General features: G+C 43.9%; 1 long non-coding RNA gene across 1 annotated transcript in view; it reads right to left on the bottom strand.

Annotated features, from left to right (window-relative positions):
• LOC137537633 (uncharacterized) overlaps positions 1 to 18,514 on the bottom strand; it is a 364,959-nt gene that overhangs the window by 328,048 nt on the left and 18,397 nt on the right. Inside the window, exon 2 of the long non-coding RNA XR_011024635.1 lies at positions 2,938 to 3,075. This is a non-coding gene — a long non-coding RNA (uncharacterized lncRNA). The remainder of the gene's footprint in view (positions 1 to 2,937; positions 3,076 to 18,514) is intronic.

The raw sequence follows: 18,514 nt of genomic DNA, 5'->3' as shown, positions 1-18,514 counted from the left end.
TAACACTATCATAATACGGTAGCCAGCCCAATCACGTTCGACATGCTCCAGTCACCGTTCGGGGAATAGTCACTTCTGACAGCTTAAAGACTGTGAGCAATGTGACGTTAAAGAAAGGTTACTGGGTCCATATATGATGCAATCTCGATTGTGTCCAATCGAGAACTAAAGTTATCGATTTCGCATAGGAAATCGGGTACTAGCTAATCCTAGATGGAAGAAACGGTTATTTACAACCTAGCTAGCAAATCAACAATTTATAAGCAAATAATAAAACAATGCGGTAGTATGACTGACTCTTCAGAGGGCAGATTCATTATAGCAACAATCAGATGACCAGAACAGGCACAAGACTGAACGATAAAATTGTTAGTTTTATTCTAAAACTACATACACACAGCTTAAATTAGCCCACAGATAGATATACCTGTCCAGCAGAACAGATTGGTTTGATAGGAAGAGAATAGAGATGAAAAGAAACAGAATGTTTTAATATACAGTTCAAATACCGTTATTGGTAGTCCATGCGGCAATCAAAGTCCAGAATGGCCGATTGCCATGCGGCCAGAGGCCTTTGTGAGAAATCCAAGATGGAGGTTTGCGCCAGTGTCCCGCTGGCTGCCAAGATGTTGTTAGGCCAAAAGATTTCAGATGATGGACGCTGGACATTTGTGTCATGGGAGTTTTGTTCCTCACTGTAGGTGGGGGGAGTTATGACACGTACAAGTCCAGCCTTGTGCAATTTGAATAAGGCAGTGCCCCCTTAGGCAGGGAGAGGTTTTGGGCCAATTTATATTTTGCCCTTTCCATCCGTACCCATAGGTCACATCAAGAACCGGAATGAATATTCATAACCAGCGTGATGTTAGGAATCATTTGGTTCCAAACACGAGGACCAGATATGAATCATAACACAATGTTTTACTTCTCCCCTTGTAGTCTGAGTTTGGAAGTAACTAGCTTGTCCAAACTCTCTCAGCACCTGCACCAATTTGAACCTCAGAACTTCTGCACTTTTCAGCGGCCTAGGAACTTCCTATGCCATGAATTATGAGGAAAATATGGAGAACATATGAATATAGGCATCTCAAGGCCACATGGGGGCCAGCTGGGAGAGGGATTCTCTTTGATCCTTCAGCTGAGGTAATCCTGAGAGACCCCCTGGGGTTGGCTCTTTTCAAGTACGGAACTGAGAAGACACCAAGTCTGGATGAGGGCAGTGTAGGTGTGAGATTTCTCTCTCTCTGCCTGGTTGGGTGTCCTGGGCCAGGAAACCCACTTAGGTCACACTTAGGCGAGAGAAGCTCTACTTAGGGGAGTCAGTGTTTGCTGCATTTGACCAGGGAGAGGACTGTGTTAACCCCTGGCTTCCCTGATCTTTTTATAAACCAAGCCTTTTCCTATCTGCTGTCACTTTTTAATAGTGGTGACAGGGAATATTTTATAAGGCTCTAACTACTTTAATAGGACGAATAAACGTTGATTCGTCACAGACCCCTGCTGCGGTTGTTCTTCTGCTGCCGCCTCCTCCTTGTCAGGAACCTTGTGTTACCGCTTTCTGCCTGCTGGTGGTGACATGGAGCAGGACTGTCATGGACTTCTATTATTCCACCAGCAGATGGCTCTAAGGACTTTGCATTGTCCTGAAACTCCACCATCCACCAGCAGGGGGCCTGTTAATTGCATTGTAAGAACTTGCAGTTCTTTGTCTGGCCTGTAGAGGCCTCTAATGGAACTCTCAACACCAGCTGCATCCTGTGTTTGCTATTACATGGACTATTTAATAAGGACTACCTCTTCCCTCTGCTAATTGCCAGAACTTTGAGCTCCCAGGTCTGAGTTTCTGGACATCCTGGTTTCTGATCCTTGCCCTGATCTCTGTTTATGCCTTCCTGTTACCGAACCCTGTTACTTCTGTCTGAGACCTTCCTTTTGCCTAATCCCTGGTACTGTGCTTTTTTGATAACCTGTTGCTGACCTTGCTCTCCTGCTGACTCTTTATATATTATTGTGCACTTAGTTAGATCGATAGTCAGGTGTTGTATATATTTGTCACTGCTTCCCGGGTTATTTGTATATATTGTGTGCTGTGCATATGTTTGTATGATATTTGCATTTACGCTTGTATGTATGCTTGCATTATTGCATTTGCAATAAATCATTACTTTTGCACATTATTCCCTAGTTCCAGTGTCTGTATACAGCAAACTATATTCAAACCCTGTTCCTTCATTCAGACTTGTGACAGAAAGTTCTGGCCATACATTTACTGACCACTGCAGTTATACAGCATACTGAAAACCTGTTGTGTGTCAGAATGAGTCCACAAGATCTGGATTATTATGCATTATTGGCTGAGGATGCAGAGGATGACTGCCAACTATGCAAACTATCCCAGAAAAGAGTTGCTAAGGCGTTGCCACACCCCCAAAGCACATTGCTAGCAGGCGGGCCTCAGTCCTCCAAATTCCATCGTCGCGAGAGCCTGCTGCTGCTAGCCAGAGGACCATGTGGTTAGCGGCCATCTTGTCTGAACTTTGCTACTGAACTGGAACAAAGGAACTTTACAAGTTTTCCCAGAAAGGACATATTTCCACGAACCTAAGTATTTTCTCCCTTTTATTTTCATACTGCGCTATTATTTGTCTCTATAATTGTTGATTTTAATGATTTTCTGTATATATTAATTATTTATGTTGCATTTTTAATAAACAACGCAAGCATCATTTATTTATTCAGCTACCCTGCTATTCAGCCGCACAAACTGAACCCTGACTTCTGAAGAGTCGCTACTATTGTTGCTAGCTAGACAGAATAGAGTGTGTTTAACAATTTTTATTTGCAGGTCTAGACTCAGCCAGTCAGTGGGTTCCTCTGTCCCATGGTAACAGAGGTGGTGGCAGTTATACCCTGAAATAGTGTGTAATTTGTAATTACCGTAACTCACAGGCTCGCTTCTAGTCGGTCTGCGGCCAAATTCCCAGCGGTTTCTGTGCACCGACTGCGACAACAGCTTGCATGGTCTGTGTGCTTAAACCGATTGGAAGACATTGTGCGTTCCGGCCACTAGGGGCCCTGTGACAGAGAGAGAGAGAGAGAGAGAGAGAGAAGGAAGAAGAAGGAAATCCTTACTTTCACATATTACCGTAACCACTTTGCATCCAGACCTTATTTCCTCCTTATGGACCAGAGCAGTTTGTTGTCTCTATTAAATCAGCAATAACTTTATCTCTACTTATACCTAAGCAATATCAGGTTTTGGTTAGGCACACCTTGCCGGATAGTTGGCGGCTCAGCCTTGATGCAGAAGCAACATCGATCTAGTATAAGCAATTCAAGTTCGGCTGGCACACCAGTATCAATATTCCAATCAGTTTTATTGTAGATAATGATGTGACTGCACCCTCCCAAACGGTGGCTTTCAATTCGATGTGCCTGGCCAGCGATCCTGCAGCACTCTGGATCATGCAACAAAGTAAAGAAGATGAAGGCGGCACCATCTATGTAATTCTTCTGCTCTTTAATTTGTCAAAGCATTTCCAGTAAATAATGCAGCGTTTCAAGGCTGCACGCCTCTTTGTCAAGCTTAGCTGGAAGTTACAAACAAATGAAACATACACTGACATTTATAGCAGACATGGTTAACAGCAGCCAATCAGTTCAAATTACTAACCACCAATCATAATGAACCTGCTTAATCGGACCTGATGGGGAACTTACATGCGGCTGCCCTGATAGGACACACAGGCCGGACCTTCCCATCTATTCAGCCCCTCCTGGCCGCACGCTCCATGACCTCCTTGGACCAAGGAGGTCATGGAGCGTGCGGCCAGGAGGGGCTGAATAGAGTTCCCCATCAGGTCCGATAGAGCAGGTTCATTATGATTGGTGGTTAGTAATTTGAACTGATTGGCTGCTGTTAACCATGTCTGCTATAAATGTCAGTGTATGTTTCATTTGTTTGTAACTTCCAGCTAAGCTTGACAAAGAGGCGTGCAGCCTTGAAACGTTGCATTATTTACTGGAAATGCTTTGACAAATAAAAGAGCAGAAGAATTACATAGATGGTGCCGGCTTCATCTTCTTTACTTAATCAGTTTTATTGTATGCACAACATGACAATTGTTTCGGGGCCACGGAGGGTCCCCTTCATCAGATAAAGTTTAGGTCTGCACTTTATCTGATGAAGGGGACCCTCCGTGGCCCCGAAACAATTGTCATGTTGTGCATACAATAAAACTACTTATACCTAAGGGCTTGTTCACACTACAGACGTTTTCTCAATTTTTTCTCCCACATACGCTTCTTAAAAATGTCCCCCGAGCGCTTGTGCAATGAATGTCTATGAGAAGGCTCATATTAGCATGGGTCGTGCGCTGGTCGGACAGCAAAGCGGTGAGCGGACCATTTTCGGGGCGATTCCTCCTCAATGCAAGGTATAGGAAAAACACAAATCGTTTTGTGCAGCAATTGGGTTCGCATTTTTAAGAAAAAATACATTGTATTTATTATTTTCCGGGTCAAAGAGTTCACTTCCTGACTTGCATCAGAGAGTGGATGAAAAACATGCTCGGGAAAAGTGCGTAGAAATGCGCTTTGCACAAAAACGAATCGCCCACCCGAGCACCAGGAGGAGAAAAGAAAAACTCCTCCAAAAATGGCCAACACGAACTGCCACGCGAGCGGAATGCAATGTGAACGAGGCCTCAATGATATATATATTGTTTTTTTCAAGACAAGACAGACTTTCATTAAGCAGCATTTTTTCTCATGAACAATTTTGTATTTTATGCATTTTTATGGGGAAAAGAGGGAAAAAATACATTATTTCTCAGTTTTACCAATCCCAGTTTAAAAATACAAAGCGCTACTGTAGATAAAAACCACACATTTTATTTTGCCATTTCTCCCGTTTAACACAAAACTTACTTTATGTTCCTGTCAAATATTATGATGATTATATTTGGCTGTTAAATAAAGGGGGATTTTTGCTTTTTACTTTGAACTGAGAAAATAATAAAATTATTTTTAATGGTAAAAATACGGAGAAAAAGTGGGGAAGGTTAATGAATACTTTTATTATGCAGAGGGTGTAGTCTTAAAAATGGGTGTGGTCACATAGTATTTTTTATTATAATAGTTGTCTCTGCATCACCCATTTTACCACTATTACATTTTCCCATTTGACCCCTGGTCCCCCTCCCTTACACAGATTTTCCTGGTGGTCTACCATTTTGTTACCCTGGTAGGGCTGGCCAAGGTTCTCCAGCACCAGATTTCAAATTGCACTAACCCCCAAATTGTGCCCACCCAAGTATAGGTAGCAGACATGCTCCCAGTATTAGGTAGAATACCCCTAGTATAAGTGGCCAGATGCGCCCCCAGTATTAGCCCCCCACCCCTAACGATTGACAGATAGGCCCCCAGTATTAGCACCCCTATAGGTAGCCAGATGTGCTCCTCCCCAGAAAAGGTAGCCAGATGTGCCCCCAGTATCAGCCCCCCACTATAGGTAGCTAGATGTGCCCTCGGTATTAGGATCTCCCCATAATAGATAACGAGATGTGCCCCTAGCAATAGGTCCCCCCCCCCCCAGTACAGCCAGACGTGCCTCTGATATTAGGACTCCCCCAGTGTAGATCGCCAGATGTGCCCCTGGAATTAACCCCCCCAAGTATATAGCGAGATGTGCCCCTGATATAAGGTCGCCCCCCCCCCCCCTGTATAGCTAAATGTGCCCCTGGTACTAGCCCCCTTCCCCCAAGTATCGCTAGCCAGATGTGCCCCTGGTATGGGCTCCCTCCCCTATAAATAGCCATATGTGCTCATGGTAGGTGCCCCCAGATTATAGATAGCCAGATGTGCCCCCATAACTAGGATCCCCATCTCCACCCCCCTTATATACCGAAGTTATTATTGGCAGTGCCAAAGTCATTATCGGCACTGAACTACCATCACTGGAACTTTTGTATAAGACTCGCTGTATGAGAAGGGCCAAAAACATTATCAAGGACAACACTGGAAATACCTTGTTTGAGCTCCTGCAATCAGGTAAACGTTTTAGATCAATCTGCATACAAACAGACTTAAAGGGAACCAGAGATTAACGTTTCACACAAAACAAACATATCAGTCCATAGCTTATAAAGAATAAATGCTCTACCTGATAATTTCGCCGCTCTGTTGTGCCTTTTTTAGTGTTTTTTTTATTCATTATTGCTCCAGGAAAAATCCAATATGGCCGCCGGCTCATATCCCTTCCGCTTCCAGGTTATGAGTTGTTCTGGATGTGCTGTCTAGGCTATATGAGAAAGGCTGCTGCAGCCTTTCATCTGTGTGCTTTCATTTTGGTATGATGTGCAGGCAGTAGGAAGTGTCTCTCATAGGAATGAAACTGCAGTCATCATCATTATCTATGCAGAGTGCACACAGAGCACACAGATCATATTGCAGCCACACTTGTCTGTTTCAGGGATTCTCTCTCAGCAGCAGCAGCCCCTCCCATGTCATCAGAGCTCTCAGTATGCAAAGCAGGAAAGCTGAGCTAGGAGTTGGCAGGCTTGGGCTTGAAAAGACTCCACAGAAGAGTGACTCAGCTATAATGATTCCAGGTCAAACCTAGACTGAAGGCTCAGTCTGGGATTCTTATCACAGCTGATAACAGACTAATTAAGCAGATAAGAATGAAACTAAAAGCAGAGAAGGTGTTTACTGTCATGTTCCCACTGATAAATGTAGTAAAATACATGAGGGTGCTTCGTCTTTGGTTCTCTTTAAAACCAGCTTTTTCCCATAGGCCATAAACTTGATGAACTCTGAATCCTCTCTGAAATAATGAACACTGTGTACAAATTGTTTAAATATCTGTAATACCTGGCATACTTGTATAATTTATTCTATTTCTTCCTTTGTTACTACTACTATGTTCCCTATATGCACAATGGGGCTGTCATGAAAAGTAATTTCGTTGTGTTACACAATGACAATAAAGTACTTGAATCTTGAATCTTAAGGTACATACACATGTCGGATTTTCGCAAACGACCCGTCGTTTGGACGTCCAAAGGACCTGTCATTTGGACGTCAAATCGGGCGTGTGTACAGTCTGTCGTTCAGCTGAAAAGAGCGATCTGCTTGGTGGATCGCTCAAGTCCAATCTTATCAGCTGAACGACAGACTGTACACACGCCCGATTTGATGTCCAAATGGGCAACAACACACCTTTGGTTCGGCACCAGCAGCTTAGCTTATAGCTGCACCCAGCAATAAGACATTCCCACAGCCGGAAGATATCTTATCTCAAAAGTGGATTCCAAATGTCTTAAGCGCTAAAGAATTTATTCGGCAAAACAGATATACAGGTGTGTTCATCAGCAATCTTATCTTCATTACATAGTTATTACCTCAGCAAAACAATCAATCGTTAGTAAGTTCTCTTAACCATTGCATGCTCTTGGTCCATTCCTTGTGAATAGACCAGGCCTTCTCGTATGAACATCTATACTACGTTGCATCAGTACAGGCACTATGGCATATAAGCCTATGTACAGAATATGGTGTAAGAAGTTTAGGAAGTGAATAGAGGTAGTCAGGAAGTAGAAGTAACTAGAAGTGGACTCTGGAGCCCATGTCTGGCTATTTTATAGTAGCCTCCAGGGCCGGGCCGAGGCATAGGCTGGAGAGGCTCCAGCCTCAGGGAGCAGTGTAGGAGGGGGCACACAATTCATTCAGCTGTCATTCCTAAATTGTGTATGAAGCAGAAAGAAATAAGAAAAGGGGATACATAGCAGTGGCTGCAAGCCATATAACTAGATATTAAGGTGTTGGGGAGGTTGTGGACCCTGTGGCCCTCTTAGTCTAACAGCAATCAGTGTGTGACGGCTGGGGTGGGTGGGATGGAGGGGCGCACTTTGGTGTCTCAGCCTTGGGTGCTGGAGGACCTTGTCCCTGCTCTGGTAGCCTCTGAAGAGTTAATTTTGACATCACCCGGCAGGGACGGACCAGTCACCCATCGCATCCCAAGCCTGCAATTGGATGATAATAGCATGTGATGGATGACACTGTCTGCGCCTGTTTAGATAGGAAAAGCCAAATATGGCTTTTCCTCCCTTAAAGCAACTGAGGGCTCAGAATTCAAGCATATCATACTTAAATTCCAGCAGCCACAACCAACTGTAGTGGGAGGAATATGGAGGCTGCCATATTTATTTCCTTTTGAACAATAACTTGCCTGGCAGCCCTGCTAGTCTGTTTTGATGCAGTAGTGTCTGAATCACATAACCAAAACAAGCATGCAGCTAATCTTGTCAGATCTGACAATAATGTCAGAAACACCTGATCTACTGCATGCCTGTTCAAGGTTTATGGCTAAAAGTATTAGAGGCAGAGGATCAGCAGGATAGCCAGGTTCTCTTTAGCTTAGAATTAATGGTGCATGTAGCCAGCCCAGTTACAATTTGAACTCGGAATTTACAATGTCTCCCCATCACCAGAGTCTACTTTATGTTATGTTGAGGAAACTTTTGATCTTATCAATTTAGCCAGGATGCCTGGGAAAGCCTCCTCAGTAATGCTGGGAATACACGGTTCGTTTTTGCCTTCGTTTAAACCTTCAATTCGTTCGGTAAACGAATCGAGTGTTGAAAACGTATGTGAAAATAGTCATAATCTCATTATAGTTTCGATTAATAGACCCCAAAAACGAACGACTAGTGATCGAACATGTTTGATATTATCTCTCTTTATCCATCTAATCGAGCCATTGGTAGGCTTGATGGCTGTTCAGATCGATTATATATTCGTTTATGCTAGTCCGTCCCTGTAAAAAGGGATTTTCGTTTCGTTTCTTTGCAGCCTTCGATCATTGGAAAAACGAAACCATCAGAATCGGACAAAAAAACGAAACCGTGGGTGGTGATATTAACCGTATGACTGATTATTTCGGGATCGAAAAGGACAAAAGGCACAATCGAAACGAAGGTTTAAACGAAGGCAAAAACGAACCGTGTATTCCCAGCATAACAGTTAAGGCATCTAATTACATTTATGTTTGCTAAAGAATGTTTCTCCTCTGTATGTCAGTGTATATAAGCTGTGTTTTCAGTTTTGGCCAGGAACCAGTCCGTTGAAGGCTTTTTATAAGCTGAAAGCTCACTGTTTATTCATCTCTAAGTTAGCTAATAAATGGTATCATCCTGATTCAAAACTCCTTCGTTTTACTGATGGCTAACACGGTACAACACTCTACTGCTTCAATTGTTAAAGAACAACTTTAACCAAGGATTGAACTTCTTTTCAATTAGTGGCTGATACCCCCTTTTCCACAAGAAATCTTCACTGTTTCTCAAATATATCATCAGAGGGGTTAGTGTGGCTAATATTGTGGTAAATTACCTCCCATGGTGTGATCTCATAACCATGGTCCTGACAGTTTGCTGTCTGTGAACCTTGTTGCATTGTAGGGAAAAACGTCTGTTTCCAACTGTTTCCAACTGCCAAGCAACCAGTATATCCCTCTGTACATATAACTCTCAGTAACGAACATTCAGTACAGATTACCTGGCAGAACTAAAGATGTCACCACCAGTGATACATTTCAGGATGTAAATCATAGAGAGGAAAGATTTTACAATGGGCAAACACTGACTAGATAATTTATAAATGAATATTGCAAAGAATAATCAATTTTATTCATTGTTATTTTCAATACAGTACCTCTTTAAATATTGTATTATTATTATTATTATTATTCCTAATTTATTTAGACTTTATCTTTTAATTAATGTATTAGTACATAGTGTAAATATTCATTTATTCTCACTTTTCCCAGCACTACCACCTAATCACCACTAGGTGCTGCTGTAGGCCCACACATAGTACTGTACTTTCTTTTCATTCCAAACACACACCTGCATTTATCTTCTAAGTTTTTGGGCATGATTTACTGCAGAATTCACTAGCATTCACTAGCATAGGGTACATGGAAATGCTATTGCAGGCAGATAGGAAACAAACATATATACATCTTAAATGCAGCCTTCTTTTATTAAATAAGTTATACTCATAACAATTCAATAGTCAGTGGCTGGATAGTGTACTGGTTAAGGGCCTTTGACATGGGAGACCAGGGTTCGAATCCTGGCTAGGTCAAGTACCTATTCAGTAAGGAGTTCAAGGCAAGACTCCCTAACACTGCAGGGTGGCCTCCTGAGCGCGTCCCAGTGGCTGCAGCTCTTGAGCGCTTTGAGTGCGACAGGAGAAAAGTGCTATACAAATGTTCGGATTATAGTCTAGATTGTAAGCTCGCAAGGGCAGGGACCTCCTCCTAGTGTTTCTCATACTACTGTAATTTTAACATATGCACATGTACCAACTACACATCAACTATGTATGTATTTGTATTTCTACTATTCAGTATCATGACTGTACAGTGTCTTGTAGTTCTTACGTATATTTGCTCCCCATTATTTGTTTGTACTATGTAAAGCGCTATGGAAGATGTTGGCGCTATATAAATAAAAAATAATAATATTGCAGTCAGGGCCGGATTTACATCACAGGAGCCTATAGGCCCAGATATCCTGGCACCCTAGACTTCCCCTTCCATGAACCAACAAACCCCCTGCCGAACCGCACTCTAAGTGTGTTTGCTGGCCCCACTGTCACTTCTTCCTTATTTTCCTTGCCATAGGTAGCTACAGGTCCCCCTTATTATTAGATAGGCAGAGGTACCCTCAGTATTAAGTAGCTAGAGGCACCCCCAACAGAAGGGAGATCTTGTCAGTGTAATGCCGAGAGCTGGGTGAGTAACCTCTCACTTACAGTCCACTCAGGACTCTGCATCACTATGCACTGCATGCAGTGCGTTACTGCAAAATACATGCGTTAACAGTTACAGTGAAGCATACTTTTCATTGACTGAATATTTCTATGTACTGTATATGACTCAACGTGCAGCACCACTTTCCTGTTGTCCACTATGAATGTAGCCTAACACTAATCTCTTATCGCCTAACACTTATCCTCCTATAACCAGGGGTCGAGTCCTGCGTGAACGCGGGGGGACGGCGTCCACTTACTTTTTTTGGACAGTGGACGCCGTCCCCCCTAGCACCCTGGAGGGGAGCAGCGCAGCAGAGAGGAGCATTGTGCGCAGCGTGGGGAAGGGCGGACGTTCCCCCCCCCCCCCCATCCCTCACACCTTGAGGCTCCTCTCCCTGGCTTTCCCCTCCATAAAGATGCGGCAGCGGTGGCTGGCGGCGGTGACTGGCAGCGGCATCGGTGGGCGGGACTTACCTCCTCCAGTGTTCCGGGTGGACGCTGTGCGTGCCGCTGCTCTGGTCTTCACTAGACCAGAGTAGCTGCACGCACAGAGGCCACCCGGAACACTGGAGGAGGTAAGTCCCGCCCACCGATGCCGCTGCCAGTCACCGCCGCCGCCGCATCTTTATGGAGGGGAGAGCCAGGGAGAGGAGCCCCAAGGTGAGGGAGGGGGGGGAAACGTCCGCCCTTCCCCACGCGGCGCACAATGCTTCTCTCTGCTGCGCTGCTCCCCTCCAGGGGGGGGGGGGGACAACTGGCTACATATACTGGGGGCCACTATATACCTGGCTACATATACTGGGGGCCACTATATACCTGGCTACATATACTGGGGGCTACTATATACCTGGCTACATATACTGGGGGCCACTATATACCTGGCTACATATACTGGGGGCCACTATACACCTGGCTACATATACTGGGGGCCACTAAACACCTGGCTACATATACTGGGGGCCACTATACACCTGGCTACATATACTGGGGGCCACTATACACCTGGCTACATATACTAGGGGCCACTATACACCTGGCTACATATACTGGGGGCCACTATACACCTGGATACATATACTGGGGGCCACTAAACACCTGGCTACATATACTGGGGGCCACTAAACACCTGGCTTCATATACTGGGGGCCACTAAACACCTGGCTACACATACTGGGGGCCACTAAACACCTGGCTACATATACTGGGGGCCACTATACACCTGGCTACATATACTGGGGGCCACTAAACACCTGGCTACATATACTGGGGGCAACTAAACACCTGGCTACATATACTGGGGGCCACTAAACACCTGGCTACATATACTGGGGGCCACTAAACACCTGGCTACATATACTGGGGGCCACTAAACACCTGGCTACATATACTGGGGGCCACTATACACCTGGCTACATATACTGGGGGCCACTAAACACCTGGCTACATATACTGGGGGCCACTATATACCTGGCTACATATAGTGGGCACATATACCCCAGGCTACATATACTGGGGGCCACTAAACACCTGGCTACATATACTGGGGCCACTAAATACCTGGCTACATATACTGGGGGCCACTAAACACCTGGCTACATATACTGGGGGCCACTATACACCTGGCTACATATACTGGGGGCCACTATACACCTGGCTACATATACTGGGGGCCATTAAACACCTGGCTACATATACTGGGGGCCACTATACACCTGGCTACATATACTGGGGGCCACTATACACCTGGCTACATATACTGGGGGCCACTAAACACCTGTCTACATATACTGGGGGCCACTATACACCTGGCTACATATACTGGGGGCCACTATACACCTGGCTACATATACTGGGGGCCACTATACACCTGGCTACATATACTGGGGGCCACTATATGCCTGGCTACATATACTGGTGGCCACTAAACACCTGGCTACATATACTGGGGGCCACTATACACCTGGCTACATATAGTGGGCACATATACCCCTGGCTACATATACTGGGCACATATACACCTGGCTACATATACTGGGGACACCTATACACCTGGCTACATACACTGCGGACACCTACACACCTGGCTATACTGGGGACACCTATACACCTGGCTATACTGGGGACACCTGAACACCTGGTTAGATATACTGGGGACACCTGGCTATACTGGGGACACCTATAGACCTGGCTACCTATTCTGGGGACATCTATACACTTGGCCACCTATTCTGGAAATATCTTTACACCTGACCACCTATTCTAAGGGCATCTATACACCTGGCTACCTATTCTGGTGACATCTCTACATCTGGCCACCTATTCTGGGGACAACTATACACATGGCTACTTATACTGGGGACACATATAGACCTGGCTAGCTATACTGGGGGTACCTATTTTGGGAGAACTGCTGTCAGATCTGTATTTTTGGGGAACTGCTGATGCCAGATTACGTGTATTTTGGGGAACCGCTGCCAGATTGTGTATGTTGGGGACCACTACTGCCAGATTACATGTATTTTGGGTGTTACATGTATTTTGGGTGTTACATGTATTTTGGGTGATCCACTACCAGGTTTCACGTATTTGGGGGAACTGCTTCCAGATTATGTGTATGTTGGGGGAACTGCTGCTGCCAGATTGTCTATTTTGGGGGAACCACTGCCATATTATCTGTATTTTGGAGGAACCTCTGCCAGATTGTGTATTTTTGGTGAAATGCTGTCAGATTACATCCACTTTTTGGGGATACTCTACGACAGAGCTCAAACTTCCCCTGGCAGACCTTTTATACCACTGCTAAGGCCATGTATATTTGGCCCCACCCATGACCACGCCCACGCTATGCTTAACCACGCCCATTTTTGGGCGCGGGCGCAGAGGTTTTTAGGGTGAGTCTACTCACTTCTTTTTCCAGGACTAGACCCCTGCCTATAACTAAACCTAACAATCAGCCTCAAATAGGCAAGAGCCGCAGCCAATAATGCTCCATTGAAGCCAATAACGGTACCGTACTTGGCAATACCTGCTCTACATAGCCAAACCATGATGTCGTTTCAACACCCCTGCCACAAGCTGTGCCTATAGCTGGAGTGAAATATGTGGCCTTTCCTCTGAATGAAAAAAAAAAACCTGTACTATGGAAATGCATGGCACCAAGCTAGTTTTATGGACACTAGATGCACTCTTTCAAGTATGACTGTTTGATCCATTGTCTGTGTTGGGCTAGGCTCCTATAGTACAGTTGCACTGTGAACTGTCCTCACATTGGCTTTGTTTGTCTTCCTTGCGCAAAATTAAAACAAAACCGCACGAAAACAAAGTCCAATTATTCCTTCTTCCAATCTAGATTGTTTCTCAAATACCTCAATCCAATAGTTAAGATTCAATTTCCATAGAGATCAGTACATATTATGCACCACCACCACCATCACACTGCTTGCAGGTACACTCACCGAAACCTCAGATCATACAGAACGTTCATATGTGTATATGTTAATCCTTCCAGCCCGTCTGGTCTAATGTGGGCTCCAATGGGTCTTGTTCCTCCCTCTTCCTCCGTTATTCCAGTGCATGCAAAAATAAATCACCTTCACATTAGATCAGACGGGCTGGAAGAACATACGCATATGATCATTTTGTATGATCTGAGGATTCGGTAAGTGTACTTGCAAGTGGTGGTGGTGGTGGTGTATGATATGCCCTGATCTCTATGGAAATTGGGATTCTTACCTACTCTGTTTGTTCCCACAAGTCTGTATCATCTTAGAAAATAGTGATAGAAGAGGAGATGTGTGCGATGGAGTGTGCCTGTCTAAGGCCTGGAACCCACTAGGAGCACTTTTTGATTTGAAAAGCTCTTGCTAATGTAATGTTATGGGTGTGAGCCCACTTGAGCGATGTGATTTTATAAAAATCCCCCATAGCATAGCAGTAGCAAGAGCTTTTTTTTAAATCACTAGCGCTTAGAAAAGGCTGCTACTGGGTTTGATCCCTGATTGGCGATGGTGTTTTTGAATCACTGTATTTTAATGAAGTGGATCTCAGATGACTCAGGAATTCTCTGGTGATGCTCTCTTTAAACAAGGGATAGGTTGTGTAATTGCTGAAAGACAAAAGGAAAAGAGAGCACTCCTAGGTGTATTACCCTTATTTTCAAATGGATGCACTTTAATTAAGAATTGCACACACAAGATATAAAACTTATTTAGGCTTATCTGCTCCATTGAGGGAATTCCTTCACAATCAACCACAGCCAACAGGATGGTGCGATTGTGTCACCACCTGAAGTGAAGTCTCCCTCTTGTTTAGCTGGCTCCAGGAACACTACACTACTCCAGGTTACACTACACAAGCTCACAGTTTCACAAGAGGGAGACTTCAGGCGGTGACACAATCGCACTATCCCATTGGCCATGGTTGGTTGTGATGGCAGAATGCATTCCGTCAACTGAGCAGATAAGCCTAATGAAGTTTTATATCTTGTACATGCAAATCTTAAAGTGCATCAATTGGCAAATAAATGTTAATACAGCAAGTAGCACTCTGTTCCTTTTGACTTTCATCTTAGAAGATGATGTGACAACTGCAAGGGTTATGGGGGCCTCCTCACTAGAGCTGGGCATTGGGTGTATGTGGAAGTCTACCAAGTAAAAAAAAAAGGAACGTGTGCCATCAGCATTTGATCAACACCTTCGGGGACAGTTAAGTATTAGGGTTAAGTTACACATATACTATACATATGCACTTCCTGCATAAATGTTGTGCACATTGCACACATAGGTGTTTATCACTCATAAACCTGGTTCAGATCCTGCATGAATAATGTTTTAATAATGCTGGGAATACACGGTTCATTTTTGAGGTGATTAGATGGTTCGATAGATAATTTCCAACATGTCCGATTTCCCTTTTCGATCCTTTCGGAGCGGAAGATAAGAGAATCGACTGCAGAATCAAGCGGCAAAAACGATTGAGAGGAGAATCGCGCACCAGAAACGAACCGTGTATTCCCAGCATAAGAGGAAGAATCCCCTCATTCTCCTGCAGATTATCTGCATATCTGTCACATTTAGATTGTCTAGGGCCCGATTGGAGTATACTTGTAAAGGGTGCAGACAGGAACAAATAGGAAAAAAGCTTGGTATGAGATGCTGCTAGATGGTGAAAGGACTGGCAATCCTGGATTACATACCGCAGATCATGTGCTCCCAGAAAAAAACAGAATTTCAACATATTATTGGAGGGAAAGGTTGAGACACTGTGAAATGCAACTTTCTTTTTTTTTCTTCCTTAGCGAAACGGCTGTCAGGCTCTCTTCAACCCCACAGCATACCCGATGTCTGTATTCTGTGATTAAAAAGTACCTTTGCATTTCACAGTGCCTCAACCTTTCCTTCCAATAATACCATCTACAAGTACTCTTATTAAAGAACTAGTTTGGACTTCTATGTAACCACTACTCTACAGCTATATATCTTAAAGGAATACTATTGATTAAAACATTTTTTTTTTAATTCTGTATGTTAGGGCACACAATGTGTGTAGAATGGATAGAGCAGGGAAAAAGGTGGAGGGGTTTGTCTCTTTGTTAAGAACTCTTTTACAGCTGTCATGAACGCTGAGATGGATGAAGATTGTGAAAAGGTGGAGTCCGTTTGGGTAAATATTCATGGTGGAAATAACTGTTGCCAATTGCTTATTTGGGGTATGCTACAGGCCACCACATATTCGTGAAGCTGCAGAACTGCAATTACTACAGCAGATTGAAAAAGCTGCAAGTAAAAAGGAGGTCATACAGTGGCTTGCAAAAGTATTCGGCCCCCTTGAAGTTTTCCACATTTTGTCACATTACTGCCACAAACATGAATCAATTTTATTGGAATTCCACGTGAAAGACCAATACTTAGGAAAATTGTATACTTACCTTCGGTAATTTTCCTTTCCTGGTGTACTCCATGTCAGCATACTACTGGGCAATCCCGCCTCCCCATGCCCCAATAGGACGTCCCAAGATGTTAAATAGGACCACCCCATACTATGGCTGTATTCAATGTAACTAGAACGAGCCGACAGCATAGGGCGGGCCGTATGCTGACATGGAGTACACCAGGAAAGGAAAATTACCGAAGGTAAGTATACAATTTTCCTAATTCCCTGGTGACTCCATGTCAGCATACTACTGGGTATTAACTAGACACAGACAATAGGGTGGGAATGCAAGAAGAAAATTATTTAATTAACCAAACAAAATACAGAAGTAAATTAAATTGCAGACACAGTGGATGCAGAAATAACCTTTTTCCCAAATTGTACTGTTGACAATATTGCTGGGTCTACACGATAGTGTCTGAGGAAAGTGTGCCCAGAGGCCCAGTTTGCAGCTTTGCAAATGTTAAACAAAGAAACTTTCCCAACGGAGGCCCAAGAGGAAGACATACTCCTCGTTGAATGGGCTAAGATGTTCTGAGGCGGTTCAAGGCCTTTAGCTTTGTACGCCCTTCTAATTAAAGTTACAATCCATCTTGCGATTGTTCTAGTTGAAGCCTGTTTACCACGTCGATATCCTGCTGGAATTACAAACAAACTGTCTGAATCTCTGAATGTTTTGGTAACTTGAAGATATAGTTTAACAGTAGAAGGTACATCCAATGTATGTGTACAATCCGGATTATCCATCTGTTTGAAACTCGGAAGAGACCATTCTTGATTAAGATGAAACTCCGTAGTAACTTTTGGTAAGAAAGATTGAACTGGAAATAATACCAGTCTATCCTCAAAGAACGATAGATAAGGCTCTTTACAGTTAAGTGCATGAATCTCAGATACTCTCCTGCCCGATGTTATTGCAATGAGAAAAACCGTTTTGAGGGTAAGATCATAGACACTCAAGCTTTTAGTATCTGAATTAAGATTTTGTTCAATAAATTCCAATACAATCGGAAGATCCCATTTAGGAAAACGAGGCTTAATTGGAGGACGTAACTTTATTGTTGCTTTGAAAAATTGTTTTATTAAAGGATCCAGAGCCCATTGGATTCCAGACACTGAAGACACGGCTGAGACATGTCTCTTCAAAGTTGAGTAGGCTAAGCCTAATGTAAGGCCCCTCTGTAGGAAAGATAGCAAATGACACACAGAGAAATCTTTGATTGAAAAATCGGATTGTACAGCAAAAGCCTTGAAAGCTTCCCAAACTTTGTTATAGGACGCTATAGTGGTGGGTTTCCTTGATTTTAATAGAGTCTCCACTACTTCAGAAGAGCAACCTGAAGCTAAAAGCCTAGACCTTTCAAATGCCAAGCTCTCAGGTTCAAACGAGCAGGATTTTGATGAGGTATGCCGCCTTGAGACAGAAGGTTCAATAAGTTCGGTAAATGTAGCGGCTTCCGGGTACTCATTTGTAATAGGAGAGGAAACCAAGGCCTCTTCGGCCAGTACGGAAGAACCGCCAACACGGTTGACTTCTGAGTCCTTAACTTGAGAAGAAACCTGGCAATCATTGGGACTGGAGGGAAGGCATACGCCACCCTGAAAGACCATGGCTGGACTAGAGCATCCACCGCTAACGCTTTGTGATCTTTCCATCTCGAGAAGTAAAGGGGAAGCTTGTGATTGCTTGCAGAGGCAAAAAGGTCCACTTCCGGAACCCCCCAAGATCTCACTATGTAGTTGAATGCCTCTGGGTGAAGTG

The sequence above is a fragment of the Hyperolius riggenbachi genome, chromosome 11, assembly GCF_040937935.1.
Source record: "Hyperolius riggenbachi isolate aHypRig1 chromosome 11, aHypRig1.pri, whole genome shotgun sequence".
In the NCBI taxonomy this organism is placed as follows: domain Eukaryota; kingdom Metazoa; phylum Chordata; class Amphibia; order Anura; family Hyperoliidae; genus Hyperolius; species Hyperolius riggenbachi.
This window is presented reverse-complemented; position numbering and strand designations above follow the sequence as displayed.